Source organism: Lissotriton vulgaris, chromosome 6 (assembly GCF_964263255.1).
Source record: "Lissotriton vulgaris chromosome 6, aLisVul1.2, whole genome shotgun sequence".
Lineage (NCBI taxonomy): Eukaryota > Metazoa > Chordata > Amphibia > Caudata > Salamandridae > Lissotriton > Lissotriton vulgaris.
This window is the reverse complement of record NC_141694.1, coordinates 1,768,640,432-1,768,647,626: the sequence shown is the minus strand read 5'-3', so window position 1 is coordinate 1,768,647,626 and position 7,195 is coordinate 1,768,640,432. Positions and strand designations below refer to the sequence as shown.

Genomic DNA, 7,195 nt, shown 5'->3' with positions numbered 1-7,195 from the left:
GGAGTTTTGTGACTTCTAATGGGACATAAAGGTGGTTTAGGAGTAGTTTACAATTTGTCAGACTTTCACTTTGAAAACAATTACGAACACAATGCTATACATCAATGCTTGTATTTGTTTGAATCTTCTCTTTGTTTTTATAATTCCAAGATGCACTTCTTGGCAAAACAGTAAGGACTCTACTTCCATGGGATCTACAATTCTGCCCTTTCTAAATAAAAACCCATTATCCACTATGAATGTGTCTTTCCCTTCCAAAATATTTTCTTATCACCAATTGTACCCTTGCTGTGACCCCAAACCTTTTCTAGATATGCTTCCTTTTCACTCAGGGTTAAATCTTTCTCATCGCTTTTCTTCTATGTCTTTTTGCTATTTGTATGTTCTCTATTAATAAACCAGGAAACTTGAAATTCATCCCAACCACCCCAGGGGCACTTTCTCTTTGATAATGGCATTCTACTTAAGAAATCTGCAATGCCATTGATAGCACTTGGCATACACTCAATTGTGTGATTGTACTCTCATATGTGTCTAAAAAGGCTTCCAATGCATGGAGAAGCATTCATCAATCCACTGGTGGTTAAACCTGTAGTCAAGAGTCTATGTTTGCTTCTAAACACCAGTTTGGTGCTCCAAATTGCCAGAAATGCTGCAAACCCCACTCACATGCTAATATCTCCCACTTTATTGATCATTGGATGGAGGGATTGTGATGCAAACACAGTTGCTACTTGCTTTATTGTAGGCTTTGCTTGATAATGAACTGCTCCAATACCTTTCACACTTGCATCTGAGGAGACTATATGTAATATATTGTACTACTCTGTTAAAGACTGCCCCATCTATATATGAGTAGGCATTACACTGTTTGTGGAATGTCAGGAAATCATTTATAATGTGGTGAAAGTGATCTTTCCAGTGAGTTGCTGAGCAGCTATTGTTGAGGGTGGATGGAACCTTCTGTAACCAAGAAACTAATTTCTCTTTCAGTGTTCTGGTCCTGGAATATTTTAGGTGGCTACTAGTCACACTGGCGATGAACGATGTGACTAAGCCCTCCAGAGGAGGTTTGAGGCGGTTATCGGGAGGTCTCAACATTAGTAGTGCTCAGGAATAGTGCCCACACCGTCATCCGTTCCCCCTTCCACATTTTACATTTGCCCATATAATGATTACACCGGACACATTGTTTATGGGAAAAGAACTACTGCAGGTTTATTTTCATACAACAAAAGTATGCCGTTTTGGGGATTATCTTATGGGTGATCCAGGGCAGGCAGCCCCTCACTGCCCTGCCCGCCTAATGAGCCAGCCGGCACAGTGGGTTGACGCCCGGACAGTGCAGCACCTTTGTAGATCCCCTTCCAGATCACGTGATCATGTCTTATACTCCCGCCCCTTTTTAGGGCGGAGCGTGGTATGGCCCCCCAACCGCCTGAAGGACTAACGGGGACCCGTTGCGGTTTCCCGGAACCTCCTGCGGCTCCAGGTCTTTGGCTCCGGCACCCTTAAAGTGCCAGGCAGAGGTACCCTTACTGTACTCGTCTGCCGCAAAGGTACCCTTACTGTACCCGTCTGCCTCCAGATCGCACTGAAACTCCGCCACAGCTCTGGAGGAGGCTGCCGTCGATGACAGAGCCCCCCACCTCAGAGTTCCCTACTTACATCCCGCAGCTTCCAGTGCCTCCCGCACATCAAGGAGAAACTTATCCATCCCAACTTTGCCACATTGACCAGACAACTTCATTGTTATGTTCACATTATCCCTGGTGTCCATAGAAATGGTGTCACAACAGGTATGATGGAATAAGTGTGAGGTGTCCATCAGACACTGCAAATATCGCGACGTGCCAACCTACAGATGGCTGGACCCTGTTATCCACCTGTGACCCTTGAAACTTATACCAGTAATGGTGTCGAACTACAAGATAGTGGGTCACATGTTTAGCTATAGTCCTTTTTGGAATATTCGCTGGGGACCCATCTGTGTCCCTGCCAAAGCTGTTTCACCCACTTCAGCCCTATAAAGCCCTAGCCCGTCCCTCAAAGACACCTTACCCTGTCTTTGTGAGGGGTTTTGGGCCCAGCACCCCCAGTCTATGTTTCTAACCTTTATCTCCCTTACCAGCTCCAGCTAGTGTGAGCGGCTATCCCTATCCTGGCGGGGCACAACAATGGCCATTTCCCACCTTTGGGACTATGCTGCCATGGGATAAGTGACTTAGAAGCGGGTGTCCTTGTGTCCTTGCCATATAAAAGGGGGAAGCACCTGAACGCCAAACACTCTTCCCTTTTTGGGCAGTCGGAACACCAAAACAACCTTCTTCAATCATTGTAGCCAAATTATGTTGACCCCACGTTCTCCACAGGTTATTGCACCACAACCCATAATTAACTGGCAGCTACCACCACTGCCTAGCTCCTGGCTCTAGCGCATGTGTTATTGTCTGTCTTGTATGGGCTTGAGCCTCCATCTTTTGGTGTGTCTTTGTAACCTTAATGTAATCACCTTAGTTGTGCAAGCCCCTACCTGGCCGCAAGCTTAGCTAAGCCTCTGCTGAAATCACCTGCCTGTGTATGCCGACCAAGATATCTACCTCGGCGTCCTGTCCCTAACACAAGGCTTACCTCTATAGGCATGTCACTAATTGTCTCCATCATGCATTTAATGCTATTTTGAGACCTACTTAGACAATCACCCTTCCAGATCACCGTACAGAGTAACTATTATGTCTGTCTCGTGACCAGTCACCCCTATTGGGCATTCGTTGGACCCCAGGCAGCTATTTAATAAGCACCCTATCCAAAAGAAAATCAAGTTGGGCAACTTGGAACACTAGAATACTTTCTCATTACTTTCGGGCATGGAAATACTGCCTAAGATCTCCCAACCTAACCTGAATAACCACTAAATAAATCTGACTCAGGCCGCACTCTTACTAGTGCAACTAGCCCAGGGCCCTCCACTGCGTGCGAACCCTGCAGTTCGAATTAAGACTGTTGTTATTACCTGCCCTCATCTACAAAAGGAACACTACATCTTCATTCTGGCCAACTGTTGGCTCAGTCCATGCTTCCTAGTTGTATAAAATAAATAAGCTACCATATAGCTTCCTTGCCTAGCCAACTGAGAGCTAACCACTCCATCCATGTCTGCCCAGGTCTCAACTGCCCTGTGTGACATTTCCATCCTTTTGATGCACTATGAGTGACATTAAGACTAAGAATGACACTTTATTGCTGGCACTAAAACAATGAGGATGAGGGAGACCCGTTACAGTAATTACTCCCATTTGACCAGCAAGAAACTCTAAGAAGACCATGGTTTGGAGCAGCCTTTGTGAGATAATCCGTTCTTGGAGTGTGCATGCGTGAGACAGACATATACAATATTTTGGGAGACAATCTACCCTTGTGGTTTCTCCTCCTGTCACCTATGAGCTGATGCCAGCAGCTGCCTAAAGTACTTGGGCACACTTGGGGCAAATGTCATGTTAATTTGCGCAACTGCTAAGCTTAAGACTGCTTCTACTCTCCCCTACAAGTAGTTAGAACCTGGTTGTGACCTTGCCCTCTAGAGCCCCCAAACAGGAACAGCATTCAGGTTCCGAGCACGGAGCACGCCCTGGCTATTCCTGCTTACGTTACCATCTGACCGTCTCAGATTGGTGCCTGTGTATTTGATCCGCCTGTCCTGCAAATTAGAAAAGGTTAAAATCCAATCCTGGACGTTCTGCCTCAGCCCCAACACACTGGCCCCAGTGTGTCCTTCCAGTGAACCAGCTCCCGGCCCTGGCATGCCAGCCAGCTAGGCGTGGTTTGCCCTTTTTAGAGCGAAACCCGTGCGTTTCTGGAAGAAAGAACAAATCCATGAAAACATCCCCCAACCCGTGACGAGAGCCTCCCCCTCCTAGGGGACCCGAGGGGGGGGGGGGGGGCTCCGACTAGTCGGCACTAGAGGGCTGCCCTAGCTGATGTCCCCCTGCGGGGGAAGCTGGCAGCTGCATTACCTGGCGTGGGATCCGGTGAGGTAACAGGGACCCCCTGGAAGGGATACATTTCCTGGGTCATGGTTAAGCAAACATATGCAAGGGTAAAGGCCCAGGCCAAAAATACAAAGTCTGACAAAAACAGGAAAAAACACACCATAAGGAGAAAAAGGACTACTATATGATAAAGTAGAAAGTTTAATTACATTGATAAAAAATGTATATGAACATATTCATTGATACATATAATTAAAATTGAAAGGATAAAAAATGGATTTTTGTAAAATAAGCTGTTACTCCAAAGAAATATACATAGGTCACAAAAATATTATCAACATAATAATAATGCCCAAAAATTGTTGAGGATGCTGATTTCTGTCGACGCGTTTCGACACACCTTTTTATGTCTTCCTCAGGACAATATCAGCAAAATACTAAGATTTAAACAAACAAAGAGTCATAACATCTCCTTATGTCAGTCGCAGTTAAAGCCTTTTTACTATATACAGTGGTGTTACCATCTGTCATCAGACATGAAAGAATTATACATACATATATATATATAACATGATACATCGCTAGAGAGAACATTTAGACAAGTATGCTTCCTATATACATATATCTCTATATACATATATACATACATTTACACAAGAATTAACTTTAAAACATTTGTGTAAACAGATCAATGACTTATATACACTATGTCTTAGGGCTAGAGAGAGGAGAACAAGAAAACGGAGGGAGAGAAAAACAGAGGAGAAAGAGAAAGAGAGAAAAGAGTGAAAATTTATTAGAGGGAGGGCTAGAGAGAGGAGAACAAGAAAAGAGAGAGAGAGAAAAACAGAAGAGAAAGAGAGAGAGAGAAAAGAGAAAAATTATTAGAGGGAGGGGAAAAAAGATTTACGATCAATGCCATACTTTTTTACGTATCTAATTTATCATTTGGAAGGAAATATCCTCATATCTGTCTCTCATAGTGTAACCTATCTGAAGGGCCCAAAGAAACTATACAAAGAAGGGGGATGTCATCTGTTATGGAAGGATATCAAAACAAAAAGGTCCAATACTTCCACAGTATTCAATTAAAGTTGTTGCATAATCCCTGGTTTATTGGTTTGATCTATTTCTTAATTCTAGAAAAGAAGCTCTATTATTTGTATTATCCTACATTTCTTACCTCGGGTGGAGCCGGAAAAATCTTAAAAAACAGGAAGCCAAGTGAATGAAGGCTTCGTTTAAGCACTAAGAGAAAAGGTAACATAGAAAAGAAATGCACTAACATTAGTTGACTTTTTCGAGAGAGATATTTCCTAAATTGTCATATTAATTTCACAGAGATAGGGGGATATTTAATACTTAGGAAAATACCTATCAAATGCCGAGCTTATAAGGATCCAGGGATTCCTTAGTGTCATAAGTCCTGTGTATTTCTTGGTTATTTTAAAAACAAGTTTCATTCAGTTGATGCTGAAAGGACGAAAGATAAGGCCCCTTATAAAATAAGCTTTTTCACAGGCATGATATTAGTAAAACACAGGGCAAGAAAAGTCTATATTGTTTTTAGAGGTTAGCAAGTAGTTACCTGCACTTGTGTGCAAACCCTTTAGTATTGGACAAATCGATATAAAACCGGCTTCAGGCCCAGGAAAATGCAGGTAGAAAACAAACGCGGTCCTCTTCTTATTGCCCTGTTTAAAGATAAGTAAATACATGTAGCTATTGTTAGCTTAATTCAGGACGTGTGTCAATAGGCCGAAATAATCAAACCGGCATGGCACGAGAAATACCTATTCGTTGGGACCGAACTGGTGATACAGGCAGACTTCCCTTTCAACCGTGCGATTCAAATAGAGTTCTTAAAACACGGATGTGGTCTGGAAAGCCCTTCGGTGGAGCCTAGCAAAGATACAAATTATAAAAAGCGGTGCAGATTAGATTAAGTCCGTTTCTGCAAGTTCAGACTCTAATAACTCAGCAGAGTCATTACGCGATTGAAACATACCTTTCTGAAGTTGGATAATGCCGCGACGTAACGGGAGCCTGATTCACAACCGGAGAATTCTGGCGTTTGAGAGCAGGGGCGCTTTTATACGTGTACTGCTCCCTAGAGTATGCACAGGTGTGTGACTTCTCTGTCTTAAAGGGCCTGATACATTTTTCTCGTTGTGGCGGTGTAGGGAACAGAAGAGAAAAGGGAAGAAAATCCCAAGGGACCCACCGTTTCTCTTTCCTCTCGAAGACAGCCACACGCAAGGGCTCTATATTGCATAGGCGTTAAAGGAGTTTTATATATACATAAGCGCTCCATTATATAAGATAATGAAGCAAAAATATGTCGTTTTCTGACATAGTCAGGATAGAGGTATGTTAGAAAACAAAACGGTGCCTTACATGTTTATCTATTGTAACCATTAAGACTCTCTATTTACTAATCTACTCATTCTTCCTAACATCAACATATTTCATTTATGCCGATCATTAGATCTAAGTTAAGTTGTTGCATTTTCCTACAGTAGCTCATAATTCAAACCTCATGTAAATTGGGACTATCTATTCACTAATCTCCTCTTCTTCCTAACATACATACAGAAAATCGCTGCTTCATTTTGTGCGGATCATTGAAACTAGATTAAATTATTGCATTCTCCCACAGTAGCTCATTATTCAGACCTCGTGTAAAGGTATTAAGAGAGAAAATCCAGAACACTTCTTTCTTTTTCCTGATTTTTATCCCCTCCCTTATCATTTGGGATATGGATTTTTTCTAGAATCCTCCATTTCACGTCTGATGGGGAGTGATTATATTCTGTGAAGTGTCTTACAAGGGGAGCTGTGTATTTCAGAGTCTTAATCTCTGACCTGTGTTCAGTCATTCTTGTTTTGATGGCACGTGAGGTTTCCCCTACGTAGCCCAAATTACAAGGGCATACAATGAGGTACACCACATTCCGTGTATTACAGGTCCAAAGTTCTTTCGCTTTTATGGTACAGCTGTTCAATGTCATAGTCTCACTAGGAATGATGTGATCACAGGATTGGCAAGAGCCACATTGTGAGGTACCCTTCACTCCATTTCTCCCATCAATGGATTTCTGTATATAGAGTGGGCTGATATTCAACTTGCTAAAGCGTGATCTCACTATGAGGTCTTTCAAATTTTTACTACACCGATGTGCAAACATTGGTTTGCTTAACTTATT

General features: G+C 42.7%; 1 long non-coding RNA gene across 1 annotated transcript; it reads right to left on the bottom strand.

Moving 5' to 3' along the window:
* Nucleotides 1–4,175: 4,175 nt before the first annotated feature.
* On the bottom strand, nucleotides 4,176–6,058 carry LOC147709442 (uncharacterized). Its single transcript, XR_015296552.1, has 6 exons — nucleotides 5,998–6,058; nucleotides 5,783–5,891; nucleotides 5,578–5,683; nucleotides 5,364–5,462; nucleotides 5,173–5,237; nucleotides 4,176–4,426 (listed from the first exon to the last, which is right to left on the bottom strand). It is a non-coding gene; the product is annotated as an uncharacterized LOC147709442 (long non-coding RNA).
* Between the last annotated feature and the right edge of the window lie 1,137 nt (nucleotides 6,059–7,195).